General features: G+C 41.9%; 1 long non-coding RNA gene across 1 annotated transcript in view; it reads left to right on the top strand.

The window, feature by feature from the left end:
- LOC141574368 (uncharacterized) overlaps positions 1 to 8,915 on the top strand; it is a 30,477-nt gene extending 21,562 nt beyond the window's left edge. Inside the window, exons 3-4 of the long non-coding RNA XR_012501340.1 lie at positions 7,024 to 7,207; positions 7,847 to 8,915. This is a non-coding gene — a long non-coding RNA (uncharacterized LOC141574368). The remainder of the gene's footprint in view (positions 1 to 7,023; positions 7,208 to 7,846) is intronic.
- The last annotated feature ends 10,054 nt before the right edge of the window (positions 8,916 to 18,969 follow it).

Genomic DNA, 18,969 nt, shown 5'->3' with positions numbered 1-18,969 from the left:
GAAATAGACCAATCAAGAATGAGAGAAATAACCAATCAGGAGTGAGAGAAATAACCAACCAGGAGTGAGGGGAATGGACCAATCAGGAGTGAAAGAAATAACCAATCAGGAGTGAGCTCAGGGAACCAATAGAATTTTAGTAGTAAGTAAGCCATTTCAGAGGCAAAAAGTGAGAGCCTCTGGACCAGGGAACAGGATGGTGCTGGCAGGAGAGTAGTGGCCCTGCTTGGGGGTCCTGCAGGTCTTTTATGGGGCTTCCCACCTCACTCCCCCTTGGGTTCAGTCCTGGAACTTAAGCCTCGTTACAAAATAATTATCATTGCCACACACTGTATGCGGCCCCACTGGAGCGGGGGGCTTAGAATAGGTGCAGCCTGACTTCCCGTGTGGGCTGGATGGATCTCAGGCTGGATGTGGGCCCCCTAGGACAGCAAGGAAAACATAGCACTTATCCAGGCAGTAAGTGAAAAATGGGAGAGAGGCTGGTAAGAAAACAGGGCTCAGAGAGAGAAGCTCAGAAAAATCCGCAGTCAGGGAAACCAAAGGTCCTGTACTGGTAACAAAATGATGTAATTTGTGTGGAATTTTTCAGTGCGGACCCTGTAGTGGGGGAGGGGCAGGCAGAGGCAGAAGATGGCCAAGGGGCCCCTCAGCTGGAGGAGCAGACAGGCAACCAGACACAGGGCTAAAGCGTGCTCATTATTCAATAACCTCAGTTCTCCATCTGGATTGGTCTTAAAATTAATCTGAATGCAGGAGGTGATGTGTCCCGAGGGCTCGGGCTGGGACTGGCTGGATCTTTCTCAGCTCACGCTGCCGCACTGAAAGGATAGACGCAGCAAGAGCTTGTCCCTGTCAGCAGAGGGCACCCTTTCCTAACAGACGGGCTTGCTCTGAACCACTGGGCGGAGGGAGGAAGGACGCTCAGCCACAAAAAGAACCCATGAGCCCTTCCTCTCAGTCAGAGGAGGACACAGGGTGCCTTATTGAGAGCTGGGACCATGGCCACCTGTGTGGCGCGATCAGCAGGACTAGCTGATGCTGGAAGAGTCGTAGATTTGGGCTCATGTCTTTTGGGTGGTGTTTATTCTCTGAACAGGATTGAGTGCAGTCCATTCATTGTTAGCACTCTCCTGAGGGCTGGGGATACAGAAGAGATCGATGAAGAAGTGGTATTTTTGGTGAATAAGAAAGTGGGGTCTGAAATACATTGCCTGGGTTAGAGACCCAGGTGGGCCAGTTCTTATGCCATCCTGGGTAATCTTTTTGGGTTTTTTTTCCCTTTTACTTTCTTTTTTTTCCCTTTAAAAAAATTGAAGTATTGTCGATTTACAATATTGTGTTAGTTTCAGGTGTACAGCAAAGTGATTCAGTTATACATACATATTCTTTTTTTTCTATTCTTTTCCATTATAGTTTATTACAAGATTCTTTGCTTAATCTCTCTGGGCTGCACTGTCTTCTCTAGGATAGCAGAGATGATAAGAACATCGATTCAGGGTTATTCTGAGGGTTAAATAAACTAATACAAATAAAGTCCTTGGAGCGCTGCCTGGCACACATAAGCTTTCATTAAATGCTGGCTATTAGTCTTGTTCTCATGAAACTCACACTCTAGTGAGTCTGTCAAAAAAAATATTTATTGAGCATTCTGCTATATTCCAGGGACTCTGTCGGTGCTGGGGATGGTGTGGTGAAGACAGATGTGATAGTACCTGTATGGAGCTGACAATCTAGATGGTAAAAAAATAAATAAATAATGCTTATACATAAATTAAATAGTTGAAAGTGTCCTAAGTGCTGGAAAGAAGTATGGATGTTACTGGAGCTAGTGCCAGCTCTGCGCCCACCACACATGGTGAGCTCGGGCAAGTTGCCTCATCTGTCTAGCCCTCAGTCCTCTGCATCTGTAGAGGGAAGGGGTCACTGGAGCAAGGGTCCTGAAGGGCGGTACTGCAGACTGGGTGCCATCGTGGTGATGGCGGCCTCAGATCCACCTGGCAGTTCAAAGGGCCATCATGGGGAGGTTCCACTGACTTGGAGGCCCCTCCTGCAGCTTTTCATCCCCTCCTTGCACATATCAGCAGCCCCTGTGGTCTCTCATGATGGTTTTAGAGTGAGCATTGTCTTTCTGCTCACCAAGATGGGGATCCTCAACCAAGCTGATCTCTAAGAGTCTTTCCACCTTCAGCGTTCATTCCATGAAAACGTCTTCCCTTTGGACCCAGTGACAGGTCTAGAATGCCCTTGCTATTTCTTTGTCAAAGTGCAGTTGGTACTTGCATGGGGTATTGTCTTTTGCTGTAGCTTCAGTTGATCAGATGTGAGTTGCTAGGTCTTGTGGCCACATGAACCCTCGATAGTGATGTCCTGGAGGAGGACAGCATCATAATAGACGGTCTCTGAGTCCTGGCTGTTAGAGCCCAGCTAAGGGTGACACTGGCAGTCTTCTTCCAAATGACAGCTGAACACTCAGTTCATATAGAAAACCTCGAACGGGCAGTGGCAGCCCTGGCTGCGGTTCTCAGAGATCCTGGTTGGTCTGCCCCTAGACTGACTTGAAAATCATGCTGTTGTCTGAATTGTCCTCATGAAGCACCACCAAGCTTGGCAGTGACACTTGTGTGAACAAAAGTCGGGTAGGACGATGACCTTTTTGGGGTGCTGGCAGTTACAGAAAAAGCACCTGGTGTTGCCCTTTCCCTTAGGAAGGATGTGTATGAACTTGTTTGGGCTGAACTGACCACAGAAAGGAAAGCAACAGTTGTGCTCTTAGGATTTGTGATGGAGGGCTTTGCCTGGGGAATCACAGGGTTTCAGCCTGTCTCAACCAGGCAAGGGTCTTTAAAACAATCTCAGGCTTTGACCTTGGCTCCGCTCACAGCACCCTGCCAACCAAGACCACTTACTTGGAAAACCCAGCTCCTTGATTAGCTGTTGACACTGCTGTTCTTTGCTGAATTGGATTGTCGATTTGTAGTTCAGAAGTATAAAATTAGTTGGTAATTAGACTGTTACTTGATGTCACCAGCCTGAAATGCAATCATCTAGTGAGAAATAAAATAAGCATCTCTGGACGTTATTGGAGAAAAAAAAAAAAAACAACAAAGCCCTTCTCAGATGGGTCAGTTCTCTCCAGGATGTTTCATACATTAGATAGGTCAATTGCTTTGATTAATCACAGGGTGCACACATAAAATCTTCTGGGGTTCCTGGTGTTCTAAGTTATGAAAAGGAGACTAGGTACCCATGGTTCACTGACCCATCCTGAAGCTGCCCTGATGTTCAAATTAGATTCCTGAATGCCTAGCAAATCAGCAAATGTGAATGTGCAGTGTGCTGGTACCTTCTGCCCGTGGAGAAATGTGGGTGAAGGTAGAATGACTGTGAACAGGGCTTATCCACTCTGCAGAGTCTGACTGGGGTTTAAGAAAAGTGTGTCTTCCATGTTCCCAACCTCCTTATCAGTCTGTCTACTCTTTAGACTCTCTGTAAACCCATCAGTGGGTTGTTTGTCAAATAGGACGGGTGGTGTTTCTTATCCTTCAGTGGCTTCTTATCAACCTTCAGTGGTTTCCTGTCACCACCAAAGTATAGAGCTCCTTACCGGAACATTCAGTACCCTTTACAGTCAAGCTCCAACTTGACTTTCAAAGTCTCTGCACCCATTGACCTCTGTATTTGTCAGCTCAGGATGCCACACAGAGTACCATGGACTGAGGGCTTAAAGAACAGAGAGTAGTTTGCTCGCAGTTCGGGAGGCTGGAAGTCCAAGCTCAAGGTGTCAGCAGGGCTGGTTTCTGGCGTGGCCTCTCTTCCTGGCTTGTTGATGGCCACCTTCTCACATGTCCTCACATGGCCTTTGCCCCTGTGCACACACACTCCTGGTGCTTTTTCATTTAACCTCAGTTACCTCCTCGAAGATCCATTCTCCAAATACAATCACATCGGGATGTGGGGCTTCAACATATGAATGGGGGGAGACACAGTTCAGTCCATAATAACCTCTAAACACATTGTGACTTTTCATATGTCTGTGGCTTTTTTTCTGCTGCCAATCCAAAACGGTACTATCCTGTTCCTTATTTCCCATCTACTGAACTTTTATTTACTCTGCTCAATTTAGACCCCAGAGAGCTCTCTAGCTCTCTTTAAAATTTTTTTTTTTTTTAATTTAATGGCAGTACTGGGAATTGAACCCAGGACCTCGAGCATGCTATGCATGCACTCTACCACTGAGCGATACCCTCTCCCCTTTCTCCCCTTACTCTGCTCAATTTAAATGTACCTTTTGAGGAGGCCGTAGAAAGCAGCAGTTACCAGCGGGGGAGACAGACCTCAGTGTGAACGCTAGCCCACCATCTCTAGTCAGGAGACTTTGAACAGGTTACCTATTTCCTACTTTATAAAATAGAAAACATAATCTTCCCTAGAAGGCTGTCCTGATGGTAAAAACTAGTACTGCTGGCAATGTTGCTCATCTCAGTGTGGGCACGCCATTAGCACCTAAGAGAACTATTCTTAGTAATTTTTTGGAACCTTGATCAGATTCACCATCTATAATGACAGATGCCAGTTCCGTCAGAACACTGGAATTAAAGAGGAGTCTTTCCGTGTACGCGTCTGATATTGGATTGTGAAATTCCCTCAGAGTGAAGAGCTCTGTCTGGCTCATCTTTCTTCCTCTAAATCTTAGACCGTGCATATTCTATAACAGAAGTTTAATAACAACTGCTCCAAAGCGTTTGCAGTTGATAAGTCAGTTTTGAACATTCCAGCAGAAGTTTTGCACTGAAAACATCACTTTCCCTCTGATTGTCTCTTCAGCTCAGTTGGCTGGCAGAATAATGAGGACAAGGATCTGCTGAAGGATGCCTACTGTCTCCTTTTGCATAAGGAGAAGGCAGGTCTGTTCAGGACAGCTCCAGGATCTCAGAAGAGAAGCCACTGGTAGTTACGACCAGCCTGATAAAAAAAAAGGGCAGCTTAACTTAATGGGACCTTTGTAAAAACTGAGAAACAAGGTATCCTTGCAGGACAAGTTTCCTCTACTCAGTATCTGATTGCTTACTTACCACCCAGTGTTAGGAAGAGGAGAGAGAGAGCGCTGTTTTGAGACTGATTTTTCTTGCCTTGCTCACTGAAATCAACTCTGTGAGAAAGTGGAAGTTCTCAAGGAGACGGAGGGATGTGGGTTAGATATCTGATAACTTGGAAGACGGAATTTCAACCAACTCCCGCCTCAACACACGCACATGCCCTTTCTCACGCAGAGTGGAAGTCTCCATGTGCACTGTGTGAGTCAATGGTGGAGGTTCGTGTCACCTGCAAAGACTGTGTCCTGTGAGTTACAGGAGTTCAACAGCCCAGCTCTGCAGTTCTGGCGGGGCTCAGAACTCACAGATCAGAGCCAGTGGGGACCACAGGCAGACTCCCTGACCTCCTAGAGAGAGCCTCAGCCTCTGCTGATAGGAACACTTTTCTGGGAGTGACAGTGATGTAGGAAAGGGGGAGAACTGTGATGAAGGAAAATTTACAAGCCTGGGATAAAGGTAGTGACAAATGCTGTCCTTACTGTTGGGAAGCAAGGAAAGAGGAAGGACAGGGATGACTCAGAGAGGGCAGCTGGGGCGAGTGAAAGTTGAAATCTATGTCAGAAATAGAACATGAGGAAAGGAGCTAGTTCTGTGGAAGAAGGGGTTTTTGACTTTAGATAGGTTAAATTGACATGACTGAAATGCAAGCAAGACTTCGAGTAATGGAACAGCCCTTTAAACACGGAGCTCTAAGCCTCATAAATCTTTGGAATGAAATATCATGCTATCAAAATACTTGACACATGGACTGCAGGAAATGGAAGGATTAATAAACTTAATGACAATGACAGTAACAAATGATTCCTGTAGACACACAGCAGATCAAGTAGATACAAATAAAGATGCATGTGATTCAAATGCTACGATTAATAAGGAGTTCCTAATGAATATATACTGCGCTTGGTTCTGGTAACAGAGAATTCACTTTCTTTTAAGCACTCATAGATGATCTACCAAAATTGACCATATTTTAGGGCACCAAGAAACCCATTAAAAAATGTAAATGCAATCAAATGATTTTAAAAATAACAAAACTTGGGGGGAAAATACTTTTGCCAAGTAATTTTTAAAAAATCCCTCTTTAAAGAAGAAAATAAAACTGAAATTACAGACTTGAGAATAATGATAATCAAAACACTACCTATCAAAACTTAAGGGATGTGATTAAAACTGGTCTTTAAACAATTGGAAAGAGTACCAACAAAGGAAGAATAAAAATAAATGAACTAAGCATGGAAATTAAGAACTTCGGAAAATAGCAACAAAACCAATTAAGATAAAGGCAGACATTAATGAATAATAAACCAAACAGAATATATGAATAAACTCAAAAGCTTTTCTATGAAACATAAATAGATACACCACTGAATAGGCTAATCAAGAAAGAAGGGACGATGAATAATTATACAACTTTTGAAAACCTACATTAAATGGAAGACTTTGCAGGAAAATGTAAATTACCTTTTTTTTTTTGCAAGATGAGGCAGTTAAATAAACAGAACAATAGTCATGAAAAAAAACTGAGAACATTATTAGGGAACCACACCTCCAAACGTATCAAGCCAGATGGTTTCATACTGATATTTTTTAGTCTTCAAGGAAAAGATAAATTTAGTAATATTTATGTTTTTTTTTTTGAGAGGGCATAGAGGAAGAAACCTTCCAAAATGATAAGAAACCAAAGCAGCGTTGATCAAAGCTTTTCAAAGAACGCAGACAAATCCTACATTATAAATATCTTTGCAAAATTCTTGCAGAAGATACTATCAAACGGGATTCAGCAGGATATTAATATGCATCACAGCCAGGTGGGGTTGCAATAATTATTCATTATTAGGAGAATTGTTAAAGGAATATATATATCTGTGTGTTTATATATATATTTATATATAAATAATTCACTTTTCTTCTTCCCACATCCACTCAGATTCAAAACCACCCACTCAAATATTTTTGAAACTTACACGTCACTGAAGCGCTGGGGGCTTGCAGGATGAGTTACACTGATGGAGCATGTGACATTTTCCTTTTCTTCATTTTGCACACCCAAACCCAATCAAGGCACTCAGCAGAACAAAGGGCTTTATGAGTCAAGAGTCTCCTTCTCAGAGGTCAGTTTTTGCTAAAAAAAAAAAAAATATATATATATATGTATATGTATACATATATATACACACACAAGTGTGTGTGAATTTTCTATACCTATGGATTCTCTGTTAACATTGTATTGTTAAATTTAATAAATAGTATAAAATAATATGCAGTTTAAAGTACAATAAGCTTAAATATATATATTCATTCACACTTATATATTCATAAAATGTTTTAGAATTATCAGAATTTTTTTATTGCACTTCCTGTCAATCTTTGTTCTATAAAACTTTATTCAGCATCAAAGCATAGTGTGTGTGTGTTTATACTTTTTCTTAAATCGAAGTACAGCTGATTTACAATATTGTGCTAGTTTTAGGTGTACAGCAAAGTTAGAATTACCAAAATACTAGCAGCAGTTACTTCTGAGTATTAAAATTTTGGCTGATTTTTATTTTCTTTTTTGTATACTATTCTTTTCATAATGTGTTTTATATAAGTAATGTAATATTTTAAAAAGAAATTATTTAAAAATTAGTTTCTTCCCAAATCACTTGGAAATTAAATACCCACATTTTATTTGACTGTTTTATGTGCCCACATTTCTGCCATCAGAGGTAAGGGCCATTTCAATTAATTCCTTACTTGTTTTGTCTCAGGACCTGCTACACCAGCCCAAGGAGACAGTCCGGGGATCCCCAGGCAGCTCTGAAAAAGTCTGGAAAAGCCAGGGCTGGGGCCACGGTGTCATTATGGAGGGAGAATTTCACCAAGCTTGGCTTCTTTGGGAGCTGGGTTTTGCCCCAAATGGAGGCACAGTTGAAGTGTTGGCTCAGAAGAGCAGTTTAGAGTCCAACTCTGCAAGGAAGCTGGGCTGGGGACTATGCAGCTTTTTGGACAGAGGTAGTGAGCTTCAGAGAAGTTTGCTGCTTGTATGGCTGGTAAGTGGTGGGTCAGGGGAGGCAGGGTGGGGTGGCCTCAAACTCTGTATATTTGACTCCAAATCCTGGATCCTTTCGTTTCCAAAGCTGAGCCCATCTCCCTGAATGAGCCACAGGCCTTTTGATGCTCCTAAGACTGGGCATTGGCCCCATAGGTCCAAAGACCCTTCTCACCACCTCTCAAAGTCTGCTCCTGCACTCCTGGCCCACGGGATTGGGGTGCTCCACCACAGATGGTGCAGGGCTTGGCCCGAGGGAGCAGTCTCACTGGCTTCTGCTCCATTGTCAACGGCAGCTTGCTGCTCGGATCCCCAGGCCCCGGTGTGCCTTCTCTTTACCAGGCAGTGTAAGGGACCCAGAGGCACTGTGCCTTCCACATCCCCCAGTGCCCTGCAGAGGTTTGCATCCCTTTACGTTCTTGGGGCTGGATTGGCTTGCATCTTTAATTAAATACAGTTTTCTGGGACAGCGGCCGTCTTACTTGACCTAACAACTCCCCCAAACTTCATGGCAGTGCCTGGGCATTGAATTCTTTTCAGGTTCACTGCTTACAGTAGCCTCTCTCTTGCAGATATGTCAGCAAAGCCTGCAGTCTCCTGCCGCAGAGGCTAGTCTCACACATTAACATTCTATCATTAATGTAATGGGCCCATTTTACTGATGTCAGGGAGAAAAGAGATCTCCGGTTACCATCCCATGACATATCGTAGGGCTGTGCAGGTAACCCTGGGGAAGCGTTTGAAAGGTCCACTGTTATCCTTCCCACACGAAGGCAAGTTGATCTTAGTTATCAGACACCTGTATTTGTCAGAGTTTTCCCCGCAAATCTCCTTGAAGATGAAGCGCTTTTATGTTAATAAAATAAATTTATATGGAATAACCTAAAGAAAGTTCAGCATCACTTTTTATTTGATACTTCCTATGTAAAGTATCAAACAATTCTGTCTGGTCTAATATCGCTCTTTTATATGTAGAGAGAACACGTTTTTTGAGGCATTCCAGGGGCTCTCTAGAAGATTCCAAAGTTGGTGTAAGACTTCACTTAGAACTGGATTTTGAGGAAGTTTGTCAAAAATATCCAAAGGATATTGATATTAAACACGATTAAAGGATCTTAGGTTACTGTGAAATAATAGTTATCCATTTGATCAAAGTGACAATTAAAGACTTCAGAGGCAAATACAGGGAGTTACATGGTTGTAAGGAAGAAAGAAAAAAACTAGCTCTTTTAACAGAGAAGACAGAGTTTTCTTAAGTGATCAAAGATCTGATAAAGACAACTTGAAGCAAGGGAAATTATTTTGGTAAAACACAGAATCTTTGTGTTCTAGGCAGATTACAGAAAAAGGCAGTGAAGAATCTTTCATGATCTTATCAAGAACAGCCTGATAATCTAAGAAAACTGTCCTTTTGGCAGATAAAAGAAAATAAAGTTTCAGTTTTGCATAAGTACATTATTGATATGAAGCCTTATTTTTTTTTCCTTAAGCCAATTAAATAGAGCTCTTTTACAAAATAATTTTGGCAATACCCTTCAGAGGTAGAAAAACACCAATATGCATAAACTATATCCATAGATACACATAAACATACAGAGAAACTTAAACACAGAGTCCACAGCTTTTATGCAAAAACTTTAGCCATAAATCAGGTACCCATTTACACGGCAAAACCTTTCTGTTAGTATTTTTGGGGAAGACTTTTAAGACTTGTATTTGCCTTTGACGAATAACCTTATTATGGAGGCTGTGGATTAGACTTTGGGCAGGGAGCGTCTATAACGGTCTGTATTTAAAAAGTCCTCTGTTTCTTTTTTTTTTTTCCCCTCTGTCTCCGTGGGCAGTGTGTTTTAGTTATCTCCTGGAGTGTTTATATTTTAAAGACATGGTAAGATTTACAACTTCAAGGGAGAGAGAAAGAATGCAGGTTTTTTCCTAGGTGTTTTGGGGGTATATTTTTCTATTATCTGAAGTTTAGAGTAACTGTCATTTAAAAATTTCCTTTGCATTCAGGGTCAGATAGTGTGGGGAGCTCTGTCCTTTTTCATCGTCGTCACTCATGATAACGTCCTCTCCTTTGTTCTGCTCACTTCCCCAGGGATCTTACCTCTTAGCATCCTAATCAGGCTTTGTCACAAGCACTCGGGCCTTAATCTGTGGCAGCTTATGCCCTCATAGCTGCATAAAACAGCGTGCTAAGGTCTCTGACTTATTTTCCTGCTTCTTCACCTTGTCTGCCGGCCATGAGGCAACACAGAAGTGGACCACTGCATATCCTGCTGTAACTTCAGTCCTTCTTCCAACTAATTTTATTTTATTTTTTATTGAAGTATAGTCAGTTCTAATATGTCAATTTCTGGTGTACAGCATCATGTCCCAGTCATGCATATATATACATGTGTTTGTTTTCATATTCTTTTTCGTTAAAGGTTATTACAATATATTAAATACAATTCTCCGTGCTATACAGAAGAAATTTGTTTTTAATCTATTTTTATATATAGTGGTTAACATTTGTAAATCTCAAACTCCCAAATGTATCCCTTCCCACCCACTTTCCCTGTTCCAACTTTCCAGCTCAGGTTCAGCCTCTAGCTGGGCACTGGTGGTCTGCTTAACCACGCAGAGTAGAGGCTGGCCCCCTGCAGCAGCCCTCCATTTCTCTTCTTTGCCACAGCGCAGCACATATAGTTTCTCAAACAAATGCATGAAGGCAGCCGGCATTTTCAGGGCATCCCTGTACTCATGCGGCAGTCCACACACATCTGACATAGGAGCCACCCCTCCGCACAGAGAGGTCGACGGCCAACTCAGGATTTCCCACATGGATGTCTCTTTCCCAAGGCCCGTTACTTTGGTCTCCTGCCTGGCTCACCAGTTGGTTTACGCACTGGCCCTGATATATGGAGAGCAAGGAGAGATGGAAGAAAGAGACAGATCAGTCCAGATTGGTAGACAGCAGTTTCAACCAGCACGAGAACTTACTTATGAATCTCGTCTACAAGATGTGTAGATCTCTGCACCCTCCCGCCAAATCTTGTAAGTTTGTATGGACACCTTAACTGGGCTCAGTCCTGTATGCTGTCCAGATGGTCTCAACAACATATTGATCTCCCATGATCATGTCCTTGAAAACAGCTCCCACTGCGGGGACAGTGGGGAGAACACACACGTCAAACACGGGAGGACGTGAAGGGTTTCTAATTGCCCAGGTCAAGGTCTCCAGTCAGCTGGTGGCCACGTCCTCTTGATTACCTCTCCAACACAATTTCAGATCCAAATTCCAAATGGTAGCTCTTTTCAGCCTAGGCTGTAGAGCTTTATGACTTTACAACTCCTTTGCCCTGCGTCAGTCTACCCCTGGAATACAGATGTGTGCATAAGAGTTGAAGTGAGTCAGAGCTTGTCTCGGCTCCCAGGTGCAGGCCTTTCTCTGTTGACTGGCTTCTGTGTGGGGTCAGTGGGAATGAGGAGGCTGGAGAGGGCAGCATCTGAGGGCACAGACTCCAGGCCTGCCTTGTTGAATGTGTGGGAGAAGGGAGGGAACAAAGAAATTCCACCCATATGAATACTAAAATGAGCTTGTCTAGTACAAAAGACAAAATGTTTTTTTCATTTTTATTGGAATTACATTATAGACATAGAAGTAATTTTTAAATAATCTTTAGTACTTTAGTTTTAATTTTTTTTAATTTTTAAAATTTTTTTCTTTTTTTGGGGGGGGGACAGATAATGACATTTATTTATTCATTTATTTTAATGGCAGTACTGAGGATTGAGCCTAGGACCTTGTGCATGTTAAGCATGCGCTCTGCCCCTGAGCTTTACCCTCTCCTCTAGTTCTTTATTTTTATTATTATTATTTTTAATGGCGGTACAGGGGATTGAACCCAGGACCTCATGCATGCTAAGCATGTGCTCTACCACTGAGCTTTATCCCTCCCCACCACATAAGTAATTAATAAACAACTACATAAATGATATAGGAAAAATAAATATGTAAATAATGAACGTATGTACAATATTGAGACTCTAAGAATAAGGTTTGCATTGTGATTTTGCTTGGCTTATTCCTAGGTATGTTATCATTACTTTTTCTATTCATAAAAGGGGTCTTTTATTCTATTTCCTTATTAATAGTTGGCCTTGACCATTTTAAGGCTCTTGATTCATATCGTCAGATTGCTCAATAGAACAAACAGTTGTATAATTACATGTTCATTATGCTCCTGAAACCTACACTCAACAGTTGAACATGGATTCAGAAAGATTGTTAGTTTTCTCTTAAAACTCCTCCAGTGATTTTCCATCTTATATTAGAGAGCGTCCAAAGGTTTTCAGTGTCCTATTAGATCCTAACGACATCATCTGGCTCTCTGGGTACACATTTCTGACCTCATCTCCTAATGCTTTCCCCTCATGCTCTCAACTTTAGTCATAGCAGCCTTCTTGCCATTCCCTGAAGATGCTCAACGCACTCTTGTCTCAGGGCCTTTGCACCGGCTGTTCCTTCTGCTTAGAATATCCCCCCTAGGTAACCAGATGGTCCATCCTTTCATTTTCTCACATGTCTGCCCCCACACCATCTTACAGTGAAGCCCTGCCTGATCAACTCACAGAATAGCACATCTCTCCTCCCTCTCCTTTACCTTCTTTTAAAAATAGACTTTATCAATATATGAAATGCTATCTACTTTATTTGTCTACATTTTCTCTTCTCACTGGAATAGAAGCTCCACAAGGGCAAAGACTTTTTTGTTTCCTGTTACGTCGTCCATGTCTAATAGTGCCCACTGCATGCAGATGTTCAGCGCCCACTGCATGCAGATGTTCAGTGCCAGGGGAAAGAATGGATAACGTCAGTGTATGAGAGTTTAGTCTTGTATCCTCACTTCCCTGACTTGGAAAGAGATTACACCTCAACTTAGGGCAAACACCATGTGTTACTTCAGATGGCCTTATGCAGGGTGTCTCTGCTTTTATCTCTCTACGTGGGAAATGTTCTGTGCCTAGAAAGGAGAAGAAAGGACAGTGCACAGGAATTGCTGGCAGAGAATAGGGGAGCATATGCCAAACAGATCAGATGGGAGATCCACAGATGTCAGGGGACACTGCTGAAACTACTTCCTTTCCTCTACCCCCAGGAAGCAAATGTCTGGGTACAGAACTAGCTCATGACCTCTGTGTTTCTGAATAAAGCTGCTGTAGCTTCCCAGAAGGGAGAAGGACACTGCTGATTTCTGAGACAGGCTGTGTGTGGAAGGGGGGAGCCCAGGGCCCTGCAGCCCCTCCACTTCTTCCCTCTTCACTGGAACAGAAAGTAGCCATGATGATCTGGGAGCCAGGGTGGTTGGTGGGTCAGGACTGATAAATTTCCAAAACTGTCATCTAGAGACAGAAACTATGGGTTAAGAGAAACATTAGTAACTGGGAGGATGGGATTTCCAGGGATGAGCTGTACCATTTCTCAGTGAGATATTTCTTAATATGCAATTATCATTGTTTTTCCTTCATGGAAAAATTGTGATTAAAGACTCGATGCTAAACACAGTGTCTCGGGGTGGAAATAGCTCAGTGGTAGAGCACATGCTTAGCATGCACCAGGTCTTGGGTTCAATCCCCAGTAGCTCCATTAAAAAATAAATACAATGTCTCTATATTTGCAAATTCCTAACTTAAAAAATCTAAACAGCTCTATGTCCTGCATTCAGTCCTCCCCACCAGAATATCCCAAATATATCAAGCAAAAGTGCTTACAAAAGAATGTTCATTGTTGAGGTATTATACTGAAAATAATGAAACTGTTCAATTTTAGGAAATTGGTTTAATTATTATACATTCAAAAAATGAAATAGTGTGTTGTTATGCATGAAGTAAAACTTTTTTGATGTAGAGATGTATATGGCATACAACTAAGCAAAACATAAGAGGTTATAAAGCAGCATTGGAGTCTGATTCTACTACATGCCTGTGAAGAAATTACTATTTAAAAACCGGTATCAGCTTACATCACTTAAATTAGAGATTGGAAGTAAAATGTATCTTAGGAAGGTAATGGCTCTTTTATTAGAGAAAAATACTTTAGTGTGCTCCTGGGTGATGATAAGAAATGCATCACCTTCCCCGCTCCCACCCTAACACCACATCAAGCAGTAGACGGTAAGACAAAAAACGGTTAAAATTTTTCTGAATGATAGAAAGTCATAAGCAACATGGAAAATAATTTTCAACATTATTACACAACTGCTTTTCTCATTGTTGAGTTAGAGAGTCATGGACCATTCTTTCAGGCTGGAATTTCCTTTCGTGGCGGCTGTCCTTTGTAGTCATACTCACGGCAAACACAACATACACCCAGCGCGTCACACCATTTGAAGTATTGGGTCCTCAGAGGGAGGGTACAGCTCAGTGGGAGAGCAGGTGCTTGGCATGCAGGATCCCCTGGGTTCAATCCCCAGTCCCTCCATTAAAGAAATAAATAAGTAAATAAACGAAACTCCCTTCCTCCCTCCCAAAATGAAAAAACAATACCTGAAATATTGGGTCCTCAAAACTGCCTATGGGCAGAGGAAAACACTCTTATCATCTGGTAAATGAAAAGATCAGAGAGTTTCAGTGACATACCCCAAATCTCAGAGCTGTAACTACTAAAGACTATTTGTGTATGTTTTAGACTTAGTAGCTCAAATTTATTCGTATCAGAGCTGAACACATACAGCTTAATTAATTCTCATTGGCCAGACTCATAGAAGACACATTTATAAACTCAAAGATAATTTTTAAGAGGCGGGGAGGGTGTAGTTCAAGTGGTAAAGCACATGCTTAGCATGCGAGAGGTCCTGGTTCAATCCCCAGTACCTCTTCGAAGAAAAATAAATAAATCTACTCCCCCCTCAAAGAAACAAACAAACAAAGGATCATTTTTTAAAAGTTTTATGTATTGAATGTATCATTCAGGATTCAGGACACTTGGTTGAACTAGTTTAGGTTAGTACCAAGGTAACTGAAAGCTAGAGTTAATTAATTCATTTGGTCATTAAAAATTTGAATGTTTATTGATTGCCTACTTTATGCTGAATTCTGTGGTGGATGCTGACTCTTTAGTAATACACAGAAAATATATAATCCTTATTCCCATTATGCTTAGAGTCTAATTCAGGAAGAAAGATTAAAAATTGAGATAAAGTGATCAAAGAAACATTATAGGGTGATATGAACAAATCTAATGGTGTAAACATTTGTATTGGGTTTACCGTAGTCAAGGTTCTTGGTTGCAAGTGACAAAAATCCAACTCAAAGTAGGTAAAATGAGAGAAAATATGGGACAGAATGTGATGGCTGTTGTAGCCCGAGTTTTCTGGAAATCAGAACCCACAGCAAGGACTGGATTGTTGACACTCTATTTGGACAGTGAAAATGCAGGTTGACAGGGCTAGGAAGAAGGGCACACGACAAGCAGAGATTGGGAGATCGTGAAGTGGTGCATTGTCCTGCTGGTCTTGATGACAAAAAGCCATGAAGAGAGGCAGCAAGGGTCACGAAATAGGCACAGCCACTTGGCTGGCAAGGCTTCCCTGGAGAGGCTGCAATGAAACATCTTGCCACTGAGGGGTCCGTGAGAGTGATGGATGGAGAATTTACCTGCTCCTTTTGCATCCTGTGTTGGGGTGTGTCACCCAGCCACTAGAAGGTTTGAAGGACATAGGAGCAAAATAAGGGGCTTAGGATAAGTCAGCTGTGGCAGATCTTCATCCCTTCTCCTCTAGTAGACTTTCCTAGCGCTGGTTACATGTGACGCAGCACTCCCGGTGAGCTGCCGGTCCTCTAAGCCCTTGGCTGACCGGGGTGGTGCCTGAGGTTGCTGGAAACCCTGGACTGCTCAATTCCTGCTGCAGAGGGCTCTCCTGAGCCTTCAGATCCCTCCAGTTTATACCAAATCGCCCTCCAGATATCATGCTATGAAATGCTTTGGGAAGCATTGCCTGGAAGTACTTTTTCTAACCTTGTCTTGTATTGGCTGAGAAGGGTGTTTCTTCGCTGCAGCTTGTACTGGAGACACACGTATTCGGATGCTTAAACTCTTATCCTGGTGTAAGGCAGTGACTCTCCAAGTGCTGAAGCAGGGTGGTAGTGATGTCCCCTGGGGGCACATATCAGTACCTAGATGTCAGAATCTGGAGAGAAAGTGGGTTTTTCTGACTGCACAGGTCTTAGAAGCTCAAGGAGACTAGACTAGTTTGCTCTCATCTTTGCCGTCTTTTAACCTTCCACCTACTACCCATCTTTGCATGTCCTTGCCTCAGCCAGCTAACTGAGAAAAACTTTTCCAGTTCTAGTGAGCTTCCGTGCCTGACTGGAGCACACGCTACCCATCAGAAGTATGAGGGAGGAAAGATGACTGAGAATCACTGACAGTCTGTCCTGACATTTCACTTACTGTCTGATATTATGGTTTCCAATAGTGCAGCTCGCTGACTGCCACCTTGTTATGTTTTATGTTCCTTCTTGGGAATCGGGACCTACCAAATCTTATCAGCACAAATCGACAAATGATTCTTTTAGACTGAGCCACGGCGTATTCCTTCTATTATATGTTGAATCTTGTTTGCCTGCATTTCATAGCATGAGAGTACCTTATTTTTCTTCAGACTCTGGGGCTGCACCCCGTTTCTGCAGCTTCTATTATGATTTTGACTCTGAGCCAAATACAGTATTTACGACACCCTCTGTTGCCTCACTTCACAGAGCACGGCTTCAGACATCTTTGTACATTTTGACATTTATTTTCCTCTTGGGGCCATGTTTCTGAAATGGAATTACTGAATCAGAAAGAATTTGAACAGATCCTTTCACATACTGTGAAATTATTTTGCTGAAAAACTACCGTTTTCCAGTGCCGCTAGCAATATACTTGCTTCCAAACAATCTACTGTCACGGCAGTGTATCCTTTATGTTTATTTTTGCTAATTTAACTGCACTGTGCCTAGGAAGATCCTGAAATAAAAATATGCATGCCCTTTCTCCTGTTGCTCTTTCTAAGTAGAACTCATTGCTTGTTTTGCTCAATGTCCAGGCCTAACTGAGGTGCCAGGAACCGGCAAGAGGCTGAGAGGAGTAATTGATTTCCAGAGAAAGAACACAGTGGAAACAAATTCTGAACAAAAGAGAGAGGGAGGTTAGAGGTGGGAGAAGGGGAGATAAAAGTGGAGAGCTTGGGAAAAGGGAGTGTTGGAAGAGATTTCCGAATAGTTTTGGAAGTAATAGCTGTTACGCTGAGTGCAATTTTGAGGGAGAAAGACACAGAAAAAAAGATATTGAGGAAATGTTGACTTTGTGTCGTGTGATGAAATTTCTTTTTAAATATAGTTAGGAAAGAGACAAACTTTACCATGGCTACTACAGTCTTTGGCCTATAAATAAGCAGAAATATGTCCCCATCAAGTGACAATGGTCTACAAAATACACCCTCAAATTTTAAAAGGATATTGTAAAGAAAATTGTGGTATCTTAATAATGCCCATTGAGGAAATAATGCAGTATGGACCTGAGTGTATTAGATGGAGAACCAGAATGATGGTGTTCTGTGAGTTCTTTCATATGAAGTTTAAGTAACTCCTCCTACCAGTCAGACTTTGCTTTTTAACCCAACTTCCATGGCACTAGATTCCCTAATAAATGAGAGTCTTCTCTAGAAGGAGAAAGGTTTTGGGTAGCCCTTTGCCTTTCTCCACCATGTGAGACCAGCCTGGGGACTGAATGGCTGTTGTGTGCACCATTTAACAATATTGGAACCACAATGAGAGGCCATGTGCTACCATAAATGAGAGAGAGGGGAGGTGACAGAGAAAGACACTGAGTTGTGGTAAAAGCACGCTCCTGAAGTTTACAGGTCGGCCAACTTGGGAGGTAACGAAATACTGGAGACTAAGTGAGATTCTGCAATGCCCCCTGTAGGTGGCACGGACTTCCAGGGATTTGGGAAGCTAAGTGTCCCCTAGCTTTGATCTTAGTTTTGGAGAAGAGCGACACCTGGTGGCACCCGTGAATAAAAAGGTGAACACCGTCTTCCTCACTCACCTAGAGGCACAATACAGTCAGATATTCATACAATAGCAGCCAGATAGTCCTGTTAATGCATTGTCTATCAGGACTGTTACAAATTTCCAAAATGTAAAATTTTCTAAAACAAATTTTGGCAGACAAATCTGGGCTGAGCCAGAGAAAACCAGCCCTGAAGGTGGCAGAGAGAAGCCATGAGAGCCCAGTAAGAACATGATAGTGTCAAAGATGGGGTTGAACTATAAAGGTGAAGGGACCCTAAGAAGCCCAATTAGATTTTAAAAGCTTCCTTAAGAAAATTACAATAATGTCTCCGAGACAAAAAGTAAAGTCTTAAGTTTTCAGCATTTTCCTCATCCTTGCTTTTTGTGAAAAATTCCTTGTTTGCACTGCTCCGTTGGGCTGATTGATATCATCCAAGGAGAGTGTCAGTGTGAATTTTGGAATTTATTGACAGTGGCCCGAAGACACGTAAAATACTTAGTAGCTTCTCATGGTTAGATAGTTTCAGTGTAATGAGTAACAACTACCACAAAAAAGCCAAACAACATAAAAAAAAAAAATCCAGAGAAACCAAAAAAACAACACTTAACAATGTAATTTTATGCACAAGTATTTTTAGGGAGGATTTTTATAGCTTAGTTAATTAGATTTCCTAGGCATTCTCACTGCATTTATAAATTTAATGTACTATATTATATATATATTTTTCCTAGCAAGTTGTCAGTCTAACAAATCTTCTCGTACACTGAAGTCATCACAAATCAGATAAATTGCTTTTA

Source organism: Camelus bactrianus, chromosome 21 (assembly GCF_048773025.1).
Source record: "Camelus bactrianus isolate YW-2024 breed Bactrian camel chromosome 21, ASM4877302v1, whole genome shotgun sequence".
NCBI classification, from domain to species: domain Eukaryota; kingdom Metazoa; phylum Chordata; class Mammalia; order Artiodactyla; family Camelidae; genus Camelus; species Camelus bactrianus.
The sequence above is the reverse complement of the archived record's forward strand: the minus strand, read 5'-3'. Positions and strand labels throughout refer to the sequence as shown.